Below are 23,816 nucleotides of genomic sequence, written 5' to 3' on the forward strand. Positions count from 1 at the left end.
TCAGAAAACTCCTATTCATGTGCCAAGAGCCAGCATCGCAGGATGGAACTAATGTATATGAACATGTGCTTTACTCTCCTGTAATGCAGTTGGCTTTTTTTTATATACCTTTATTGATTTCAGAGAGAGGAAGGGGGAGAGAGAGAGAAACATCAATGATGAGAGAGTCATTGATCAGCCGCCTCCTGCATGCCCCCTACTGGTGGTCGAGCCCACAACCCAGGCATGTGCCTGCCGGGCAATGCGGTTGACTCTTGCTGTACCAGGAATATATTGGGAGCACATTTAGAAAGTAGACCTATAGTGCCCGGCCAGTGTGGCCCAGTGGTTGGGCATCAACCTAGGATCCAGGAGATTGGGGTTCGATTCCCAGTCAGGGCACATGCCCGGGTTGTGGGTTCAATTTCCAGATGGGGGCATGCAGGAGGCAGCCGATCAATGACTCTCTCTCATCATTGATGTTGCTATCTCTCTCTCCCTCTCCCTTCCTCTCTCTGAAAACAAAACAAAACAAAACATAAAAAAGAAAGTAGACCTATTGTTTTAGGATCTCTTGTATCTCATCTATGTCCACAATTATATGCCTTAGAGAATATTTACAGAATTAATGAATCACTATCTGTTTACAAGGCAGAAACATTTTCCCATAGTATTTCTACAATGTACCCAAAATATTTCATATTCCCCATATATATATATATATATAATATTTTTTTCCTTGAGAAATTAGCATATCTGATTTTTTTTCCATGAGGAACATATCCTATTATAAATATGAGTTAGAAGAAGCACTTTTGTAGAGGTTCATTTAGCCCACTCATGTTAAAATGTCCACCAGGGAAATATTTCTGAAATCTAACTAATGCATAAATATTTTTACTACAGACCATTTCATTTCTAATTTCCTGATTTTAACTCAAATCAAGTTGATTTTGATAATAGAGCTGTGAAATTAGTTTTAATCTAGGATATGAACTAACTAAATAAAGACATGAATCCAAAAAGTGCATAAAGCTTGGGCTGTGAAGCAGAAATCAGGGTAGATGTAAAAATTCCATCCAGACTTCATTCTTTCTTTCTGTATTCTATTCAGGAAGTCCATATATCTCTTTAAATGCTGACAATAATGCTGTTTTTGGCCAGTGGAAATGACAGTCATTAAATAATTCTGTCATTCAAAAATGTGTCCTAACATGTATTTTTTACTATAATTATGAATAGGTCCCAAGCCATCAAATTAAGCAGTCAGTGAAACCCTAAGAATGCTAGATGAAAAATTAGATTTACAATTATGGCCCAGGCAGTGAATAATATTTTTCCAAGTTAAGTAATAATTTCTTGAGGTTGAGAAATGCTTTCTCAGCGGGTAACATTAGAGTTTGGTAATAAAAATGAAATCTGCTTTTAATATATAAGTACATATGTATATAAACAGATATCTATTTAACTAAAAAAGCAGATGTTGTGAGTCTTAGAGTCTTAGCCTATTCTAAAATAAAATGTATAATGAAATAAAAGCAGATACTGAAAACTACCATAATAGTAGTATCAGAGTGGTTAAGAATGAGAGCTTTGTTTAAACCCCACCTCAGCCATCGAGTTGCATGACTTAAACGTACAACTCTGGAAAAGTATATTAACTTCTCTGTAATCGTATCTAATATTAAATTGATAATAGCAGAGATGAGGAAGGTGTTTTTTTTTTAGGAAGCTTAAATGCCCACCCTCATTAAAATCAGGGTACTGGATGGTGACTGAGAAATATCATTCTTGATTTATATATAAATATAAATCCTTTTAGCTCAGCACTCAATGCATGATATCTAATCAACACATGTTGGTGTTATTAACATTCCTAGTAGTTGTAGAAGCAGAAGTATAGAAGCACTATTACCACTACTATTAGTGCTGCTCTTACTATAATACTCTGTGCTGCAAGCATAATCAGTGAGTGCACGGTTCAATTAAAAGATTCGAATGTTAATCCTTTTCAGAAAGGAATAACATATATGATAATGGAGAAGCACAACTTTTATATAAATTCTCATTTCAAAGGATTTGGACCATGCAACTTAAAGTTTAGATAATCACCTGGTTCGATTCCCTCATCTATGGAAAAAAAATGCAGAGTCCAACAGAGACCTAATATTCTGTCAATAGTCACATAGCTCCTGGCAAAATAAAGCCCCCTTGGATTTAATTATGTGACAGGCCAAACATCCATGTGCAAATCGGGATGTACAATGCATTTCTTTCACAATGGCGGAAGTAGTTCATGATATAAATATTTTAATATATATGAAACATTATATGTGTTATAAATAAAGACGTATATTGGACATATTGTAGGGTTCTGTAGTGACTCCTCTAAAGGCATAATCGTCATGGAAAAGAAAGGTTAATATATGTCTGTCCAAATTTGGAAAGCTTGCTTTAAAAATAGACTAGTATTATTAATGAAACATTACATGTTGAAGAAAAAAAATGAACAAAATGTAGGAAAATAATCAGTTCCATCAGCATGCTGACACTGTGCCTACCCCAAGCCCTGTGCCTGTTTCCTCTGAGGGAGCCCTTGAGCATCTGGTAGGACAACTGCTGGTGAAGATTTTGCCACGTCTTGTTTTTAACTGATGTCTTTGAATCAGCCACTTCCTAATCTTTGAGGGGGGAAAAAGTCCGTGATCATTGAAATGAAGTCATCCACTGGAATTTCCCTGATGATTGGTCTCACGTTCTTAGAAATAGACATTTGGTAAAAAATAGAGAAATGCTTCTGATGGTACCAGCAGAGCAGGAAACCCCTGTTCTTTCTCTTCTTCCTTTGATCTCCAGTCCTTGTGAAGGGGAATATATTAGGCTCAGACTTAGCTGCCAGAATCCCTGGATTCATTAATTCTTTCGTACACCCATTCCATGAATTCTCATTAAGTGTTTCCTTTGTGTTTAGGGCACTGGGAATACAACAGTTAATAGTTTCATAACAGTACCCATAGAGTTTATAATCTACCTACAAGTGTTCAGTCATTGATGGCCAGTGGACACCATGATGGTGGTTAGTACACTTTGAACTCACACAGAAAAGACACCTCACCGGGACCTGGAGGACAGGAATGCTTCTGGAAGAACATGCCTTTAATGTTGCTACTAGAAATGGGGAGGAATAAGGTAAAGGGTATCCCAGGCAGGGGATCAGCCTGGGGTAATGTCCGGTGGCAGAAAGGACAGGGGAATTTCACAGAATAGAAAGAAGAGTAATACATGGAAAGCTGTGAGATGTAGGGCTGGAAAGATAAGTACAAATTTAAGGAAAAAGAAAAAGGCATTTTTTAGGACATAATTAGGTCTCAGGTTGTGTCCTTATTGATGTGTGTGTGCATCGTATATGGGCATGCAGATATATAATATTTGTGTACATAGACTATCAGAGAGTGTATGTATCTATAGCACCTGTCAGCAAATTAGCAGTTAGGTATGCAGGCGCTCAATAATGGATTTCTCACGATAGACTTTGCAATCACTTACAATCATCGCCACTTCTTCTTGTAGTAAATCTTCAGTTGAGTCTGAAAACAGCTTTGAAGACTCTATCTCCCGCAGTAGCACATTAAATATATTTCAGATGCATTCTTCACGTGTAATCTTGAGATGAACTAGCAAAATGATACATCCAGTGAAGACTACAATTACTGCCCATGAACTTTTGATAACATCGTCTGCAAATGTCTGTTCACATTCATATATGAGCACAAGCCTGCCAGAGTATAGACGTGTTTTTCCTTTCGTTTCAAAATTCCATGATTCAACATCTGTCTCTAAGGTCTAAGATGAACAGTGACAGCATGGGCATGCTTGTCTGATGTGATTGCTGTTCCATGGAGTTGCAAGTCTCTTTGTTTCAACAACAATTATTTATGGGGAAATACTTTCCCCAAACCAGACAACACAAGGTTGTATTTGCTGGGAAGACATATAAAGATAACTTCACTCTGAATTAGTGAATTTAGTTTGTATTTCTCTGTGCAACACAGATGGACAAAACAATCCCCCGAGGGTAGAAGATGGTTTAGAAGGTGGTTTCAGAAGGTCATTCTTGAACGGTGACAAAGGAAACACAAAAGAAGAAGCTGGACACATGGACTTATACTGACAACTTCGACAAGAGATGCTTTCTGCTTGGAATAAGAGGATTCTATAAATTACAAAGAATAAAAAAAGAATAAATATGGGATTGATAATAAGATATTACAGAAAATGGCTATTAACAAGGCAGGGATGTCAACTTTCACCACTCTTATTAACATAGTACTAGAAGTCCTGGTCACAGCACTCAGACAAGAAGAAGGAATAAAAGGTGTTCATATTGGAGAGGAAGAAATAAAACTGTCATTATTTGCAGATGACATGATACTGTATATAGAGAACCCTAAAAATTCCACCAAAACAACAACAACAACAACAACACACACACACACACACAACCTACTAGAACTGATAAATGAATTCAGTAATGTGGCAGGATATAAAATAAATACCCAAAAATCAGTTGCATTTTTATATACCAATAATGAACTACCAGAAAGGGAAACTAAGAAAACAATCCCTTTCACAATTGCTTCAAAACAATAAAATACCTAGAAATAATTTTAACCAAGGATGTAAATGACCTGTACTTGGAAAATTATAAGACACTGAGGGAAGAAACTGAAGAAGATTCAAACAAGTAGACGCATATACCGTGTTCATGGATAGGAAGAATTAGCATCATTAAAATGTCCATACTACCCAAAGCAATCAATAGATTCAAGGCAATTCCTATCAAGATATCAAATGTTACATTACTCAGAACTAGAACAAATATTCCAAAAATGTGTATGGAACCACGAAAGTCTCTGGATAGCCACAGCAGTCTTGATAAGGAGCAAAGTTTGAGGAATCATGCTACCAGATACCAAACTACACTACAAGGCCATAGTAATCAAAATAGCATGGTATTGGCATAAAATCAGACATAGAGATCAATGGAACAGAAGAGAGAGCCTAGAAATAAACCCACACTTTCACAGTCAATTAATATTTGACAAAGGAGGCAAAAACATATAATGGGCTAAAGATAATCCATTCAATAAATGGTGTTGAGAAAATTGGACAGATACATGCAGAAAATAAAAAAGGTATTCAATAGACATATGAAAAGATGCACAATGCAAATTAGAGAAATGCAAATTAGAGAAATGCAAATTAGAATCACAATGGGAGATATCACCTCGCGCCTGTCAGAATGGCTATCATCAAGAAATCAACAAACATCGTGTTGGCGAGAGTGTGGAGAAAAGGGGACTTTTGGGGGGAATGCAGATTGGTGCATCCACTGTGGAAAGCAGTATGGAGTTACCTCAAAAAATTAAAAATGGACCTGCCTTATGACCTAGCAATTCCACTTTGGGGAATATATCCAAAGAAATCCAAAACACTAATTTGAAAGAATATATGCACCCCTGTGTTCATTGCAGCGTTATTTATCATAGCCAAGATCTGGAAGCAGCTCAGGTGCCCATCAGTAGATGAGTGGATACCAAAGCCGTGGTACAGGTGCATGTACACAATGGAATATTACTGGGCCATAAAAAAGAAGGCAATCTTACCCTTTGTGACGGCATGGATGGACCTGGAGAGCCTTATGGTAAGAGAAATAAGCCAGTCAGAGAAAAACAAGTACCCAGGGATACAGATGGACTTCCAGACCAACTAAAACAAGGGTCAAACACTATTAGGAATCTCTCTCCAGTTCTTTCTGGGTTGACTGGCTTCTTCTACATGGCAAGAAACATTGCTGTGAACACTTCCTGAGTTCAACATTCTACAGCGTCTATCACTGGTGATGGATTAATTTATGCTTTCTCTGCTGGAGAGTTAAAAATGCCCAGAGGAGGGTCTGATGGCCTCAGCTTGTTGATCTTGTCCATCTTTAGGCCAATTTACTGTTCCCTGGGTGGGGGAGAGAAGAATGGGCTTAAATATGAACATGGACATTCCCTCAGAATCGCTTGGTTCTACTGGTAGAAGAGCCTTTCCAAAAGATTGTGAGCAAAGTTTACAAAAGGAGGCGCAGTGGACAGATAGAACACAAGTTCCTCGCGACACTTGTGCAAACGATACTTTCAGTATTTTATAAGAAGAGCTTTAAAACTTGGTCAAACTAGGACAGTAAAATTAATCTTATATTATTTGCTTCTTGGATTGTTTTATTTTTATTTTACCTGAAGCATTTTCAAATAAACTGCTAGGATGGGGGAGGGGGTGGCTATTCAAAGGAAAACTAAGTAGGTTAAATGAAAATCTAAAAATTATTTGAAATTTTGTAAATAAGCTCAACTGAATGGGTAATTTTAGAACATTCTCTTTTTTAAAAAAAGTATTACAAATTATTCCAAGTGTGTCTGAGTGAGGGCAGGAGGCACTCTTATGACTTTCTGTATTTTCCATTCTTATTGCTGTGCTAAGCACAGAGCCAAGGGATAGACCCATCAAAGCCTTCATTATTCCACATTTGTGTGAATCTGTATTAAATGTTCATTGTCATTTATTAATATTTAAATAAGCCTCTGTTTTTAAAATTCTTTTGTGTTTTTAACTCTGTCACACTCTCTACTTTGCCTTTCTTTTTTCTCTGGCAACAGGATTACCTCTGATTTTTCACCATATACATGTCAAAACCAGAGGCTGTGTTCACTATTTTATCTGTGCTGTAAGGGACATTTCCAAGGCTATTGGCATTTTTAATTAATCAGATGTGTGAGTTTGAAGACTGCTTTTGAAAACCAAGCGCTCTTTACTCAAGACAAAAAAAAGTAGAATCAGAATTTTATACTTTTTGAATAAATTTAGGAGATGAAGAACTTGAGATCATAGAAACCCAGTTCACGTTGTACTATTATTCCATTTGTTTTAAAAAGTATTTCAACTTATTCAGAGTCTCTGAGTAAGGGCAGGAAGAGCTCTTAGTACTTTCTGCATTTTCCACTCATATAGCTGTGCTCAGCACAGTGTAGATGTTCAATATATGTTTATCAAACATATTTACGGATATAGGGTATTCTAGAAACAGGACTAAAATTCAGGTCTGATATTCCTTTTTTTTTTTAATCATTTTTTATTTTTCAATTGCAGTTGACATACACTATTATATTAGTTTCAGATGTGCACCCCCAGTGATTAGACATTTTAAAACTTACTAAGTGATCATCTGCTATTTCTTTTACTACAAGAAATATAAATGTAAAAAAATGCAAATGGCAAATAAAAAGGCTCTGTGACTTTTATTACAGTCAGTTGGTTTTTAATAAAAAGGAAGATTACTGCATGAGAGGATCCAGGTCTATTAGCATATTACTTTTAAACATTTTCCAATATTAGCGCTGCATTCCATTGTGACCTGCCCAGCCAGCAAGCTGAGACTTTTTTTTACCTTTGCTCAGCGAAGCCTTCTTCACACACATGCTCTGTCAAAATCTTTCTCTCCTTTCCTCCCTCCCTCCCTGCCTCCCTCTCTCTCCTTTCTCACATCTAAGTCCTGGACCCTGTGCTATCATTTACCCCAACGCAGCAGCCATTCCCATCCCCTTCCCAGTGATTATACCAAGGACAGAAAATCCCCTAAATGAATCCATCATACTGGCACAGATTCTAATGAGTGGGAAATGCCAAAAATGAGCCATGATCGCTGCAATTAGAAAATCATAATATCATAGTTCAGCCTGAACAGCCAGTAAAGGAAATCCCTGAAGCGTGCAGTAAAGGCCCGGTGTGGAAAGCAGTTTCTGCTCCTGGGGCTGTCTCGGTGGGACACTAACTGCCTTCTACGTCCGCATCGCGATGCCCATTCACAGGTACAGACCTTACCCCGGAGCACCTGAGTGTGCTCGTCCTGGGTTTTGAAAAACTAGATGCATCTCCCCCAGTTGAGTTTTAAAAGGTCATTGGACCAAAATGCAATGCCACAGTGCCCTCCAGTGGTCTGATATACTTAGAATAATTGTTTCTTGGATGGCAGGATTCTTGCTTGAAAAACGATAAGATGTTTTTACTTTTGATTTTAAGAGAAGGTAATAAATATGAGTAACATCAGCTATAACCACAACATCTTTTTCCACCTAGCTTCTCTCATATTTTTTTAAATTGGTCTTCTTTCTCCATTGTCTCCTCTCACTTTTCTCCCCACCTCCCTTCTCCCTCTGAAAGCTCTGTATTCCTCTGTGCTCACCTTGCGAAGGTGGCAGACCAGCCATTCCGCCCAAGGTCCCTGTTGTTACTGTAGCAGTCAGATGCCCAATTTGTCAATTTATTAGTTTAAGAATTGTGTTTTTGGCTTTGTATGTCACACCAAAGTCATAAAGATATCCTCCTTCCTTCCTTCCTTCCTTCCTTCCTTCCTTCCTTCCTTCCTTCCTTCCTTCCTTCCTTCCTTCCTTCCTTCCTTCCTTCTCCCTCCCTCCCCCTCCCTCCCTTCCTTCCTTTCTTTCGTCTAAAAACATGGTATATCTCGCTATTACCTTAGATTTTCTTTAACTTCTCCCACTTATATTTTACAGATTTTAATCCTGCTTGTATTCTATAACCTTCCTAAAGTCACTTATTTTACCTACTCATATTTTATAGATTTTATTGGTTTTTCTGTATAAACAATCATGTGGGTAAATGCACACAGTTTTAATACTTACTTCCTAACCTCAATCTCTTTTATTTAGTTTTCTTGCCTTATTGTACTGAGTAGAAAACCAGTTATAGTAGGAAGTGGAGCTGGGTTTGGGGCAGGTAGTTTTGATACCACAGGCAGGTAAATCTTGCACTAAGTACAAAGGGTTTTCAACATGTTGCAGGAAAGTCAACATATTTAGGACTATATTTTAAACATTTTTTTAAAAATATGTTTTTATTGATTTTAGAGAGAAGAAGGGAGAGGGAGAGAGAGAAACATCAGTGATGAAAGAGAATCATCAATCGGCTGCCTCCTGCACGGCCCCCACTGGAGAGCGAGCCTGAAACCCCGGCATGTGCCCTGACCAGGAATCCGAACCGCCACCTCCAGGTTCCTGGTGAGACGCTCAACCACTGAGCACTCTGGCTGGGCAGCACCGTATTTTAAATAATACATTGTGCCCGGCCGGGCGTGGCTCAGTGGTTGAGCATCGACCTAGGATCCAGGCGATTGGGGGTCGATTCCAGGTCAGGGCACATGCCTGAGTTGTGGGTTCAATAATCCCCAATAGGGGGTGAGCAGGAAGCAGCTGATCAATGACTCTTATTACTGATGATTCTATCTCTCTCTCTCCTTTTCCCTTCCTCTCTCTGAAATCAGTAAAGATACTTTTTTTTGAAGTATATCATGAATCTTTAAAAAAAAACAAAAAAAAACAATAGACTCCCATGTTCATGTCTTTCACCAAGTTTCATTCCACTGGCTTAGATGTGAAAATCTCATTTACATAGTGTGTTTCCCCTGGAAAATACTCTTTGCTTGATTCAAACACGAAAGAGGGTTGTTAGTGTGCATAACTTACTCGAAATACCTGTATTTTATGTCACTGCCTCTCAGTTTCTCAAAACAATGAGGGAAATGCAAGGTGTAAAAGGCCACTCAAATACAAAACACAAAAACATTTAGCTTAAAAATGGAGTGTGTATATATATATATATATATATATATATATAGAGAGAGAGAGAGAGAGAGAGAGAGAGAGAGAGAGAGAGAGAGAGAGAAGAGAGGTATTGTTCTGGGCTCTGAGCAATATAAAAGAATAGGTATCTCTTACAGAGACTTCACTATGGACCTTCAAGCATGATTCTGACTGACTTTTTTTAAATTGATTTTTTAGTTCTCACAACAGTGACATATATTCTTATTCCCATTGCCCAGATGGGGAAAGACGAGGCACAGTGAGGGTAAAGCCCACGGTGCAGAGAGCCTGGGGCCTGCCCCCCTCTGTGCGCTGGAAGGAGCTTCAGAGTCTCGCCCTGCCGTTGTCAGAGCTGCAGCGCGCGGAGGAGACGGGAAATCAGCGCTTTTCCTCCAGCCGTTATGGGCGGCGTGAATGAAGACATCTGTGGGCATCAGGGTGTGTTTAAACTGTCGCTCACCTGTGTCCAAACCTCCTTTTTGTTTCTCTTTTCGAATGAAATATTTACCTTGGAGTGAGTTTTTAAATGTCATCTGTTTCATAATCGCTGCATTAGCCTTAAAACTCTTCGACGCCGCGTGTAGTTGGGCAGGAGAGTCGGTGTTGCAAAGCTGAACGAGGGTAGGATATTGAGTTAATGAGCTGGAATTTGACATTTCTGTCAGGAATAATTTGGCGTTTCATGGGGAGTTCTGGTCATTTCCTACATGGTTAAACTATTGTATTTTTTCAGAAAGATAATGGGGCTCATTCTAGCAAGAGAACTAAGGTCAAGACAGAAAATAGGTACATGCCTACTACGCTTCTGAATAGGCTTTGAATAAAATTTTACATTTTATTGTTACATTTCAAATTATTATTGTTGTTGTTAAAGGCCACTTATAAATGGGAATCTATTCTGTAGTATTAATTAACAAGAAGGAATATGAGTTCTAGATTTAACTTTTCAAAAAGAATTTGTAAGATGATATAGTTCACCCTTTCTCCATTAACTTGTGTTTAAATGTGTCAGCATGGACTCCATTGGGGAGATGTAACAAGATGTTAGCAACCCACACAGTAACCCTCTGGTGGGCGAGATGACTCTGCACTCTTTTGTTAGTTATTGGCAGGGACAGGTGATAGAAGAAATATAAGCTACCTTACCTTCATGTTTTGGACAGACTTCAGTTTCACATGGCAATATCAGTAATTTTTAATAATAATATGTCTATTACATAGGATCCTTTCCAATATTTGGCATCAGACTGTTAGTGCTTGTTCCAGATATCGGTGTTTATTTTTCCAATATATATGCCTTATTTTATTAACTTTTTTTTTTCTTTTATGAAATTTTGGGAAATGCCACATTGTAGGTGCTTAAGTGCACTATTGAACCAGGAGCCTAGTATTTTATTTTCCTCTTATCTGATTCTGCATTTTTCATCATTATAATCTTGTGACATAATGATTCCACACTCATCTTTTAATTTTAATTTTTGCTTCTACTTATTACATTTCATTTCTTTATCTTTTCGTTGCTTCTTAGGACATAAGCTTCAGCCTTACTTCCCCTGTACTTGATTGCTACATTTTTCTGATTTCATTTCGGCACTGAGTACTGATCTTCAAACAAACAGAAACAATTAGTGTGTCAACAATAACTGTGTGTGTTTAGCACTTGTGGGTGGATAAAGCCTACGTGACTGTTCCTCTCTTGCCATCGTGACTCATTTGGTTTCTAAAGCGGTTCTCTCTAAGAAGCAACATGCTGTTGAGTCTCACAAATACACACACGCACACACATCCACACACCCTCTCCCCCTAGAATATATGTATTATGTATATATAATATGCATCATATATATGTGTATATATATATACATACACTCTCAGAAATTAGTGATATATTTTATAAAAGGAAAAGTCGCAATCTGTTTCATCTGCCTGGCACTACCATTTACATTCCTTGTTTTACCAACGTTATGAGTGATATTTCATGACTCACAGATGTTGGAGAGACAGAAGTGCCATCTAATGTTTCAGTGTTGATATCCCTTTTCATGCGATAAAGCATTTAAAGTAGTAACAGTCTGCTTATTTTTAAAACAACCTTGCCTTTTGGGCGACGCGTGCTATTGTGCGCACTTCGCAGTTGCGGCAGCGGACTCCGAGCGCTGGGGAGGCGGCGCGGCTGGGCCCGGACCCGGCCAGGGTGCGGGGATAAGCGTTTCGTGTCGTTCAGCTTGCGCTTTCAGACGCCTCTGCCGCGGAAGGCGCGTGGGGGGGTTCACACTGACAAGAAATGCAACCAGTATTCTGCAGACTACAATTGAATATGAAATAGCTCTCAGTCTAATTGAAATAAAAGCTCTGTTAGTGATTCCATATTATGGAATGAATTTTTTTTTTTAAATAACAATAAGATTCATGCTTTCCATGAGTCATCAGCAACTGTAAGTTAGCCACACTAACATGGTTTGGTTATAAGTAAAGACTATTTGCTGGTCCGCTTTAAAGTTTATGTCTACTGACAACCAAGGAAATTGGAAAAATTCTGAAAAAGATAAAAGTCAAAAAATTTGAGGCTCTATTTTATGGGCACAAAATATATATACATATATATATATGTATACACACACACACACACACACACATATATATGCTTTATATTATTTTTAACAGAATTTAATGAACTTACTTGAATTGTTTCTTATAAATACAGCCCCATTTTAGAAAGGATGCTAAACATTCACATAGTATGAAATGCAGAGTTTAATTTGTGCCCTGAGTGCTGATGGTATAATTTTCTATCATTTGTTGGCACCTTTATTGAATCAGTTAAAAGCACTAGTTTTCTTCTTTGTTGTTTTCTGCTGGGGTTCCATATAGGAATTCTCCCTTGATGATGATTTTTTTGCCACTGTGCTGCCTCCACTCGATACTAATATAACCATCTCAAAAGTCTTCTCCGATTTCATATAAAAAATGTTTTCAAGGGAGATTTGACTTTGGAAAATCCTAATTTTGTGAAGCTATGAAAATGAAGTCAACCTGGGGCATTTGGTAAAATTATTTAAAAACATAAGTATGAAGAATGTATAGTATCCTAATTAAAGAAGGACAGATGTTGATTTATATGAAAATAAGAATGCAAAAGAAGAGGCATCTAGCACAACTATGCAGAGAACAAACAGTTGAAGGAATCACAGGCAGAAAACAATTGACCCTTGGATTTTATACTAGGCCTTTTTGGCTTTTGTAATATATTTACATGTCTGCAATTCATAAATGCTCCTGGCAATTTCTATTTCAGAGATATACTGCCTTGCCTATCTCCAACTATTTTCATTTGCACTAAAATTTTAATATAATTCTGGAGTTTAATTGTTAGGTAATTTTATTAATAGTTGCTTATCCATTTCAATTGGAAAGGAAAGGGGAATGACTAAAGCATTAAAGTCGGACTTTAAAATTTTGGGTGCATATATTTAGTATTATAGAATTGTTCACTTGAGCCTTATATCTTCTTATTAACCAACACCACCCCAATGAATTTTATATAATAAACATAATAAAAATAAAAGCATTTTCTCTGGTAAAAAATAGATAAAATTGTTAAATCACATAAAGAATACATTCTAAGTGCACTGAACAAAGTCCTTAGGTCACAGGTGGATGCGTGTTCATCAAAATACATTCAACACCTACTCTACTGTGAGCCCTGGACCAAGTCCTGGGGAGACAGAAACTCACCAACCAGCCTCCTGATCATGGCATCGTCAGCTCCAAAACTGCCACTAAATCACAGCACAGGTGATCGTCTCCTTACAAAGCCTATAATGTTTCTTAAATGTTTGCTAAAGGAGATGATTCCTAAAAAATAAGGAGGTGTTAAGAAGGGAGACAAATGGGGAAGGACATTTCTGGCAAAGAAAATATTATGCATAGAAAGGATAGTGGTGTGTTAGTTTTTTGATGTGTTTTAATGACAGGGATTGAGGTGGCAATCCTAGAGTGTGGAGCTGTGCGACAACTAATTAATGTCAAGACCTATACAGAGTATAAATTGAGAAGGATCATGTAAAGACTTTCAAATATATGGAACAGGAGATAAGGAGTCATATAGGCATTTTAAGCAGCAAAATAATACGTTCATACCTGCAGCAGGTAGAATAAATTGAAAGGAAAGAGACTGGAGCACACACATGGTCAGTGTGTGAGTCAACAAGGATTTTTTTCCTGTTTGCCACTGTCAGAAATATCCAATTTATATTAGATCAAGGGGGTGGAGGATGGATTTTATTCATTCAGGAAACTAAAAAGTCAAAGGGAAGCCAGCTGGATTCAGGGATTAAGCAATAACAGCCAGACTTGATCTCTCTCCCACTACATTGATTAAGGCAGTGATTTTCAACCCGGGAGCCACGAGAATCTTTAAAATGCGCAATACCTTACTATTTAGTCAGGGACCCTGACCTCTTTTCCCTGAGACTGTCAAATAAATAAATGGCAACAGCCAACACACTAGTCATCTGGTGTGAGTGATTCCAAAGTATATCTTTTTTTTTTTTTTGGTGAGATCAACAAAAGATATATTTTGGGCGTGGCACAGAACTTTAGTAATTAGTTTTTGTGTGCCATGAGATTGAAAAGGTTGAAAATCCATGGATTAACACATCAGCTTTTAATTCATAACAAACTACCCCAAACTTAGTGGTTGAAAGAATAAACGTGTATGCAGCTCATGATCCTGTAGGTCGGGAATTTGGTCTGTACAGCTGGGTAGGTGTCATCGCAGCCGACCTGGCTTTGCTCTGAGTCACCGAGGTGCCTTTGCTTCTTGAAGTCTGCTCGCTGCCAGCTGAAGCTATGGGTATGACTGGGCCGCGTGCCCAGCATCCAGCCACTAATCCCAGGATTGATCCCGTGACCCTAGCAAGGCTCCGAGGGTGAGAGCAGAAGAATATAAAACGGAAGGTCTGAGATTAGGCTTGGAACTGGCCCAGTGGTATTTATGACAAATTCTACGAGTCCAAGAAAGTCACAAGGCCAACCTAAATTAAGCAGGTGCGGGACACTGACGTGTGTTGATTGTGGGAGCTGTGAACTAACATTATAAAGAGGAATAGACACTGTGAGGGCCACAGTTTGGGCCCCTTATGCAAATAAAAGTACCATTCAGTTTCTTCATCTCGAAATGCTCTTCCTGGTACATTCTGCCACTTTCTCTGCCAGTGGGGAAATGGGTATTGAAGCTCTGGCTGCCAGTCTTTTCATCTCTGTATACCATATTGTTTTGTTTTGTTTTGCTGAATGTCTTAGTCAGATTGGGCTGCCTGACAAATGGCATAGACTGTGTTCCTTATGTAAAAATGTATTTCTCGCAGTCCTGGAGACTGGAAAGCCTGCGATCAGGTGCCAGCATAGCCAGGCTCTGGGGAGAGCCCTCTTTGTACTTTGCAGATGGATTTACTCCTGCTGTGCTCTCACATGGGAGGGAGGCAGAGAGCAAGTTCTCTCCGGTCTCTTCTTATAAGGGGTGTCCCCCACATGACCCAATTACTTCCCAAAAATCCATCTCCAAAGACCATCGTATAGGGCAGAGATTTTCAACCTTTTTCATCTAAAATTCTGCCACACACCAAAAAGCATATTTTTTGCCAATCTGACCAAAAAAGGTATAATTTTAATTTACTTAGAAAAAAAAAATAATAGTAACTACCTATCTTTTTTTTGCTCCAAAGCGACTTTTACAAAATTAGGTTCCTATACTTATAGATAAGGATTTCTGGTACCAAGAATTAACCAATCAGATGCAACCTTGTTATGTGACCTGACCAATAAGGTGCAGCTGTATTATATGACCTAAATTTTAGGGTTCAAGAGAGGACATTCACACCTACATAGCTATCTTTGTGTAGGCGGTTGTCATTTTTTTATCGGACAATCTAAGGGAAAAGATGTCGGTGCCCCTGACTAAATAGTCAGGGACTGCATGTTTTAAAAATTCTTGCAGCACACTGGTTGAAAATCTCTGATATTGGGCATAAGGGCTTCCATATATGACTATCGGGGGGTGGAGGGCAAAAATATTTAGTCTGTAGCACCTACACTAGTTCAGCACCTAGATCCATGTCTGAACTGGGCTTCGATTCTTCATGTCTGGGTCACTTACTTCTCTTAAATGGGGTGGGCCTGGGGTGGGAGGGGGCCTGTCTCAGACTCCATGGACTGGGAGTCGGTTAGAGAGTTCTTAGGCTGGGAGTGAAAACCATAGGTTCCAAATACAGGAGAATGGAAATCAGGCAAACAGAAAATACACACTAAGTGATCCAGCGGGGAAACTCTTAATTCCTGTGGTTTCGGTGCCAGGTAATTTCTGCATTCACTTTTGAAAGCAATAGAAGCATCGGCTATAATGTAACACCTGGAATTAGCAAATGGCATTCTGCTAATGTTAGTAATATTTTCTCTTGACCCATATTGTTCTCTTTGTTTTATATTCATACGTGACAAAGCTTTGGGCCTTAATTAGTTAATGAAGAGTGGGAGCACATTTACAAGGATATGTTCTAATGCTTCATCAAGAGCCTGTTTTTCTTTCCTGAAACCCAACAGGTTTCATATTTTCCTTTGTCTGGCTTTCTTTCCGGCCCATGATAACTGCACATCTCAAATATTCTCTGACTTTTGTCCAACTTATTGGTGACCAACCATGGTTGATTCTAGATTTATGCCAGTCGGTACTTGCTCTCAGGAACATCTTACCTACCCCATTCCCTAAACTTGGATCATAGATATTGATTCCTTTCTTAGTGATGACATTTCAAAGAGATAGAACCTCTCAGACGTCCGCAGTATACCAGCATTGTTAGGCTCAGGTTTAGATTTTTTTCAGTCCTCTCATACCTGAGATAGAAAAAAAGTTCAACCACTATTTCTCCATTCCTTTAATCAGACTAAATATCTAGTGCTCACAACAGTGCTTTCTGCATAGCAAATGCTCAGTAAATGTCTGAAGACTTGAACAAAGGGTTATTCACTGTTAACAATGACCGCTCCATGAGCTTAATAGTAATTTCCTACTGCTGAAGCCAGCGTACTCTGAACAGTCTTTAGCCTTAATGCATAGAGAGTAACAAAAGATCATAATAAAGTCCACTTCATTAAAACATGAACTTAGCAATTAATGCGATATGACCTTGATACTAATTCTCCATGTATTAAAAATGTTACAGTGCATTTTCAGGTAATGTGCCTTAGCCCTGTGATATCTATTCCTACCTACAGTGCCCTGTGTGTGTGTGTGTGTGTGTGTGTGTGTGTTGATTTTGTGCTTACTTCACTGAAATACTACATTTGACGTTACCCAGATATGACTGAGCCTTCTTACGCTATATTTGAATAGTTCTCTTTTGAAAATGGAGCTCTTAATATATCTTTCTCTGTAGCTTTCTAATCAAAGTTCTGTGTTTATTTTGTAAAAAAAAAAAAGATCTGTGGTGATATCTATTCGTCATCAATGACCCATTCAGTTCCCTGAAGCAGGAGCTGTACTTGCGACATTTTATTCATTACTTTATACACATAATGTGCAAACTAACTCTCACCAGGCATTCTTTTTTTCTTTTCTTTTTCAATCAGGTGTTAAAACCTCTGTTAGATGACAGGAAGAGAGTCAAAGGCAATGTTGGCATGGCCTTGGTTGTTGTAACTTTATAAAATAACAGGACTGCAGTGTTTCAGGTATCGGCTGAATGACCAGCCCTCTGTCCTTGAATGAATCTAGCATGTGACTGGGCAACCACCAGGCCAGGCACTGTGCGTGTACAAAGCTATGTGCAAACGTTCTCATAGCACATAGAAATAAACTGCTTATTGTGAGCCTGACAAGGTCAAAGAGGAGTGCAAAACATTTATTTTGAAACTTTTTTAAAATTTGTTTTCATTGATTTCAGAGAGAGGAAGGGAGAGAGAGAGAGAGAAACATCAATGATGAGAGAGTCATTGACTGGCTGCCCCCTGCACACCCTCTACTGGGGATCGAGCCCCAGGCATGTGCTTTGACCAGGAATCAAACCGTGACCTTCTGGTTCATGGGTCAGTGCTCAACCACTGAGCAACACTGGCTGTTCAAAAAAATTATTTTGAAACTATGTATAGACGTGGTCCAATAAGACAAGGTAGAGAATAGCACCACAATAAAATGGATACAGGTGTACACAGGGTGGGGCAAAAGTAGGTTTACAGTTGTCGGGACATGAAACACAGAGTTGATTCTTGTATTATTAATTATTGTATTATTTTCCATACAACAACTGTAAACCTACTTTTGCCCCACCTTGTATATACACTCTGCAGAGCGTAGTGTGCAGGGGAGTGAATGTGCTCTTGAGGACTTAGTGTGAGTTAGCTATGTCAGTTCCTCAGCAGCCTGATACTATAGGACCTCACTAAATAAACAGTATGCTCTCTACCCTGAAGTTAATACTGTGGGACTTTTGAAGGTAATATTTATTTTTCATAGCAGACACTGAGTAGATATGTGTAAAGTATACTCTCTTGGTAAAATATTGGAAGGCTAACAATCCCTTCTTGTTTCATTTATGCCATTATTATTATTATTATTAATTATTATTATTTTAATCCTCACCTGGGAATATTTTTTTCCCATTGCTTTTACAGAGAGAGTAGAAAGGAGAGAGAGAGCAAGAGAGAAACATCGGTCGCCTCCCACAGGTGCCCTGACTGGGGCAGGGAATTGAGCCCACAACCAGGTGCCTTTGACTGGAATTGAACCCAAGAACCCTTAGTCCACAGGCCGGCGATCTAACCACTGAGCTAAACTGGCCAGGGCACTTATGCATTTTAGATAACACAAAAGATGTTGTACTTAAGGAGTTTCTATCAGTAGAACAAAAGCAATAATAAGATTCTGAATATTTGGTGTAAAGACGTGTCAATTCCAAATGGAAAAAATATAATTGACAACAAATACCCTGTTAACTATGAATCCTTTCAGATATTACAAAAATATTTAAGGCTTTATGGGAATAAATATCTGCAACAAGGTAAGATTAAGTTAGGAGAGAGTAGAATGGAAAGTCATGAATTAGTGATGGATATACCTGGACAAGATTGAAAGGAATCACTGTGGTAAGTAAATGATAAAACGTGTAATGCTTATGTGATATTGAATCAATGCTCCCTGAATCATTAGTCCATATATTTCCAGCTTTCTCCACCCACTTAAATCAATGCTTTTACTGCTTTGGGGCATCAGGCTCAGACAAATGGTCCATTGCTAATATCTGAATTTCAGATTTTATAGACAGATTTGTATACAGTAAATCAATTGCGTTGACAGCAGACTCTGGGGGTAAATACTAGAGTTTTCAGTATTACAAAGTTTTCTCTCAATCATCAAGATATAAGAGCCACAGACTAGGGATAAAATAAGTGGACCATAAAGGATTTATAATCCAATAGCAGGAGGAAAGTCTTTTTAGTTCTAGATGTTGAAATAGAAGCAAAAGGAGGAAATGAGAGGATGTTTTGCATCTATCATCCAGGCCTGTGGTCAATCCTGTGAATTGGCAATTTGGCTGAGCTGGTTTTGGCAGGATTTACTCATGCATTTGCCTTCAGCCAGGGGTAAAGGACCTCATTCATATATTTGACAGTTGACTGGCAGTTGGCTGACTATTGGTGAGCAGACAGGGGAGCTAGGCCATATGTCCTTCATCACACAGCAGACTAGTCTGGGCTCTTGCACATAGTGGTTGTTGCACAGTTTCCATGAGCGTTAAGAGTGGAAATGTCTTTTGAGGCCTAAGCCAATATTTTCTTTTTCTAATAGTGAAAGCAAGTAGCAAGGCTAGCCCAGATTCAAGTTTAAAGAAAACAAACTGTACCTCTTAATGGTAGTGGCTAGAAAGTATTATGATCATGTCTTTCATCACATTTCTATATTTTCTTTCAAATGGTAATCCTGGTGGAGTCAGCTAGGACCCAAAGAAAATATTCAGCTTAGAGGTTCCTCCTTGATCCCAATGCAGTAAAAACATCAAACGTACTCTAATCCTTGAATAGATCAGTGCAAATGCATGCGCCAAAGCCAAGCAGAAGACAAGATGGGTTCACTGTAGTACTCACTGCTGTATCCCATATGCTCAGCTTTCAAGAAAAAAATTGCAGGCATATAAAAATATGAGAAACCTAACAAGGTACACCTGTAATTAGCATCATATTTAATGGTGACAGTTTGGTAACAAGGTAAAGACATTCTCTTACCTCTTCTACTTACATCACACTGGACATTCTAGCCAGTGCAATAAAGCAAGAAAAGAAGAAAGAAAAACACAGATTAGAAAAGAAGAACAAAACTATTTCAATTTCCAAATGTCATGTTGGGCTATGCAGAAAATCTGACCCCTTTCAAATCTATATAAAATGTTCCGAGCTAAAAACAAATTCAAACAGTTTATTGTAGGGTGGGGTCTTCAGGGTGCAATGCAGATTGTGAAAATTTATCTAATTGTGTTACAGATAAATAGCATATTTAAAGAAGTGAGGAAGAAAGGCTCCTAACTTTAATGACTTTGAAAAAAGAGTGTTTTGTCAAAATACATAAGGCCAAAAAAATACAATGGTAAATAAACATTCTGATATACTTACAAATGTGTTTCTCACAGGTATCTATTACACAATTCTGAAATGACTTTATGTTCATCCTGGTGCTGAAAGAAATAAGTGAATATAATATAGCTACTGAACGCTAGATTTCTCACTGTCAAAAGAATGACATTCCAAATATGGGAAACATTAGAGTGAATCCTGTGTTTGAGAATTACTCCATATATATATACATATATGAATTTATATTTATTTTAATAGATAAAGAGATAGATAAAACAAATACTGATATATGTGCATACAGATATATGTGTACATATTTTTTCTAACTTCATTCCCTTGGGGGGGACTAGAAGCAATGACACCCCAGAAACAATGAACACACCCAGTGTCCGGACCATGGCTTCTAAGTGCCATTCTCTAATAAAAGAAACAGGCTTCTTTCAGAAGACAATGACTCTAGAGTTGGGGCAGGGAAAATACAAAGCTGAGCATAAGCCTGCACCTTCTTTTGCCAGAAAATAAAATGTTTAAAAAGGAAAACAAAAGAAGAGAAAAGAAAAAAAGCTATGTTAATAGGACACAGGAGCCAACCTGAAAGAATTCCCACTAAGCAGATCTGAAGTGAAAATTAGCAGTAAGATAAATAGCAATGGTGTTGAATTACGAACAGATTACGATTAACAATGAATTGATAGTGATGTAAATAAGTGGTTAAGTAAATTATTGACTAAGTAATCGATGGAGTAAATAAATGGGTTGAGAAGAAATGAAAAAGAAGTAAAGTAATCCAAAAGATTGAGAATAACCTGTAATTTTGAGTATATCGGAACCATCTCTGTCATCTCTGATTTAAAAATAGACTGGAAGACAGAGAATGAGATGAGAGAAATTCTGGTTTTTTTCTTCACATCTGAGTTGTGATGTGCGAAATTTCACCGTATGATTTGGAGTAAATCGGCCTTTAGGTACACATGGGAGGACAGTTGTCGCTCTAATACAAAAGGCATTCCAAAGGTATTTGACACTAAGCTTGCCTTTGGGAGGGAGAACATTTTTTTCTTTTAAATTAAATTCATTGGGGTGATATTGGTTAATAAAATTATGTAGGTTTTAAATGTGATGTTCTATGATACGTCAGCTGTATATTTCATTGTCTGCCCACCACCCAAAGTTAAATCTTCTTCCATCACAATGTATTCCTTCCAATCAACCTTCCCTCCCTCCCTCCCTCCCTCCCTCCCTCCCTCCCTCCCTCCCTCCCTCCTTCCTTCCTTCCTTCCTTCCTTCCTTCCTTCCTTCCTTCCTTCCTTCCTTTATTTTTGTCTCTTTTCTGTGGAGCAATTAAAGATGAATTTATCAAAAGCACTGAAACTCAGCCAGATAATGGACTCCTTGATATATTTCTCAGAAGCCCTCTAATTCATAAAACTAGGTAGGAGATATTTTTCAGTTTAAAAAAATAACATTTATCCTGTGCGTGTGGCCTCTGAGTTTCGAGTGAATTCTGGAAAGAAGGAGAAACGTGAAAGCCAGTCACCGTGTGGCTTTATTTCCGCAAACGTCCCCCTCACTGTATCCGCGGGGCATTCGAACTGCGCCACATAAGCTGCGTCGCTGTGCTTCCTGCGGTTCCACAAAGGCGTTCTTAAATTTCGTGTTGCATTTGCTTTTAAATCTACGTGGCTGCCTTTGAGAAAACAGCATTTAAAGGTGTTCAAACACATTATGTAAAAAATATTATATATCCGTAGCTACTGTTTCATCTCATTCTTTTCCACCAACACACACAAAATGCATTATGGTTTTGTACGGTGCCCACCTTATTTTAATAATCGGCCTAACAAAAAAAAACTGGTTTTACGTTATTTGTGTAACACAATGAAAACAAAACATAACTCAGTTATGGTGACAGGACTGGTACCAAAGAGTTCATTGGAAATGACAAAAAGGATTTGGTATTAGAGTGGGATTTCTTTCAAAAAACAGGTTAACAATTTTTTAAAGAAAGCATGATAATATCATTTTCTCTGATTTAATCACAGGATCATATAGGGAAACATCTGTTTCTAATGTTATTATGTCTGGTTTTTCTTTGGTCTAAAGTCATTAGAGTGCTGAATACCTCAGGCGCCCTATAAAAAGTAGCCTGTGTGATAGGCACGGTACATTCTTTGGAAACCATTCATCCATGCAAAATAGCAGGTGATGGAAAAACTCTTTCAGAATTCAGATGAAAGGACAAGCAATCTTTTTGTGATGAATTTAATCTTTGATATCTGAGTGGCTCAGTGGCACTTGATTTCTTTAATCTTTATCACTCCCATGTCTTGAAATGTGTAAATCTTAATAATAAAGAGTTAGATCAGTTGCAAAATAACTGGGCTGCACAGTGCTTCTCTCCTGGGAAATCCTTGGGGAGTTGGTACAAATACCTCAAATATTAAAATAAAACGAGGGAAACTAAAGTTAACAGCACAAAGGGTCTTGGAACCACAAAAGCATACCATTAGGAAGATTGTACACGTAATGCATGTTTCTACTCGTAAGCTGCTTTCACCTAAATATTGAAGGTAAATATATTGAGGAGTCCATTTACTATCTGGCCTGGGTTTCAGCGTTGGCAGGTTTTTTTGGACGCAGTTTACCAAGTTTAACAAAGTTCAGAAGCTATCAAAAGCCTGGACTAGGGGCTGGTACAGAGCTGTAGAAAGCAAATACCTGTTTAGAAATATATGTTTATATTCACATATTTTTTCAAATGACCTCATACTGAAATGTAGAAAATGTAACAATCGTCTTTATTCTTAACACTAGGCAGACCCCCTGAGATCCATGCAGAATTCTTGGATGTATCAGTCCTTAGGGACATGGTTAAGCTTGAATACTGTGTGGACAGCATGTCAGGGGAATTTCACCGTCACTCTGCCTGGCTGACCGTCGGCGCGTCAGGCTGCACATGTAAATGTCCGCGGGCAAAACCCGTAGACATTTACAGAAGAAAGCGTGAGTCTTAAAGTATGCAAATTCTGAAAACATTATTTATTTAGGAGACCAAGAGATCTCAGAACAGAATGCAAATTGTCACAAAAGAACCTAACTGCATTACGAATAAATGATGACCTAAATAACTTCAGGCAAGGATCAGAATCTGCAAGAGTGAAGATAAAACGAATGCGCATAGCGCGGCAGTCTTGTTAACCAAGTTATTTCTCATTGCTGTACAGGTGGAAAGATATGAAATTACTATGCATGTACATTGAAACTGAACAATTAAGTGAATGAACGGCAGATGGTGAAAGACGATTTCTCACTTTTGCAGCGACAGGTTATAGATAAGCCGGGGAGAATGTCTGAATGATCCGTATGGTAATGGATGAAATTGGAGACACCCGTATGGAATCAGGTTGAGGTTAATATAGATGCAGATGGCCACACGCGGCAATATGTGTAAACACGTGTATATATGTGGGTTACTAAACACACTTCTTTACTTCTCAGAGGAAAGGGACTTGAAGAAAT

This window comes from Miniopterus natalensis, chromosome 18, assembly GCF_054644295.1.
Source record: "Miniopterus natalensis isolate mMinNat1 chromosome 18, mMinNat1.hap1, whole genome shotgun sequence".
Classification (NCBI taxonomy): domain Eukaryota; kingdom Metazoa; phylum Chordata; class Mammalia; order Chiroptera; family Miniopteridae; genus Miniopterus; species Miniopterus natalensis.